Genomic DNA, 1924 nt, shown 5'->3' on the forward strand with positions numbered 1-1924 from the left:
CTTAGCACTCAGGAGGCAAGGCAGGCAGATCTCTGTGAGTTCCAGGGCAATCTAATCTACATGGTGAGTTCCAGGACAGATAAGGCTATAGCAAGACTTTGACTCAAAAAATAAAATAAAGCCGGGCGTGGTGGCGCACGCCTTTAATCCCAGCACTCGGGAGGCAGAGGCAGGCGGATTTCTGAGTTCGAGGCCAGCCTGGTCTACAAAGTGAGTGCCAGGACAGCCAGGGCTACACAGAGAAACCCTGTCTCGAAAAACCAAAAAAAAAAAAAATAAAATAAAATAAAATAAAGTGCCTAATAAATGCTGGTATTTGTTTTGTTTTTTTGTTGAGACTGGATCTTATTCCGTAGCCCAGGCTGGCGTCAAACTCACAGGGAACCTTCTGCTGCAGCTTTCTAAACGCTGGGACTACAGGCATGAGCTGCCAGGCCTGGATATGTTTGCTATTAAAATTTTTTTCATGTATTTGTGTGTGTGTGTGTGTGTGTGTGTGTGTGTGAGAGAGAGAGAGAGAGAGAGAGACATGGTAAAAGAACTTGTAGGAGTCCCAGAGTCTTCAGGCTTGGAGCCTTTACATGACCAGCCATCTTGCTGGTCCTGTGTTTGCTATTATTCAAACCTCAGTTTAGACCCTCAATGGACAAGGGGCTGGGTCTCTGTCCTCCCTTCTCTCATCCCCTTAGGAAGAGATCCCCACTTCTTCAAGGAGAGTGCTCACTGTTCTGTGAATGAATGGACTAATGAATCAACTGGGGGTGACTCCCTTAGACTGGCTAAGAAGGTGGCGCTTCTCTAGCCCTGCCAGCAGGTGGCGCCAGCTTCTCAGTCTGTTTCCCCGGCCAACTCCCTTACGCTGTTTCCCACACTACAGGTTCTCAACTTTCTCTGGGAAGATGGAGTCCTGAGAGCAGCAATGGGGTGCCCAAAGGACTGGGTGGTGCTAGAGAAAGATGTCATCGTGGGGAATAAAGGGCACAGGTCTTGAGAGCCCCAAAGTGAATCGCTAGCTCTCTTGGGGGATATGAAATGAGAGATGACACTTTAAGTCAATCTGTGAGTCAAAAGCTGAGATCTAGGAAACAGACACTTTGTGGGACATGATGTGGTGAAATCAGTCATCGAAAGAGGAAAGGGGAGGCCCCGTTTCCATGGCAGCAGTATTGTTTGTGGTAAGCGGGGGACTCCTGGGTCTCTAGTGCCCATGCACAGTGACTCACCACAGTAAAGGAAGGCTGTGGAGGGACCTGGTGCTGGGGACCGGATACCCTGTGGCTCCTGCATCCTTCCCTACCCTGGTCCCAGGCTTGTTACTAGGAAAGGAACTGAAGGTTGGAAGAACTGAGGCAGGGCAGAGGCCTCTGCGCCTTGCACTCCACACCCACGGTTGGTTCACCATCTTTAAGAATTACTGTCTCCAGTCAGGCATGCTGATGAATACTTTTGATTCCAGCACTCAGGAGACAGAGGCAGGTGGATCTCTTGAGTTTGAGGCCAGTCTGGTCTACAGAGCAAGTTCAAGGACAGCCAGGGCTGTCTTTAAAAAACCTAATTAATTAGCTAATTAATTAAAAATAGAATTACGGTCTCACTGGACAGGAAACTATCACGCCAGCCATACTGCACAGTGAGGGCATGAATGGTAAAGATTAGAGCCCAGGACATTGTTCCAAAGAAAGCAGACAAGGATGGACAGGCTTGGCTGTTGAGAGGATGGCCAAGAGCTGGATGGGCACAGGGAGGAGACACCACAGCCCCACTGGCAGGGTCCCTTTCGGGAACCCCATTTGGCAGACCTGCAAAATAAGAGAACCAGACTGGAAATTGTTATTTAAAGAAAAATTAGGAGCGTGGTGGCGGTAGCAAACACGTTTGAGCCCAGCACTCAGGAGGCAGAGGGATCTTTGTGAGTTCGAGGCCA

The sequence above is a fragment of the Mus caroli genome, unplaced genomic scaffold, assembly GCF_978045245.1.
Source record: "Mus caroli unplaced genomic scaffold, Mus_caroli_1 scaffold_3, whole genome shotgun sequence".
NCBI classification, from domain to species: Eukaryota; Metazoa; Chordata; class Mammalia; order Rodentia; family Muridae; genus Mus; species Mus caroli.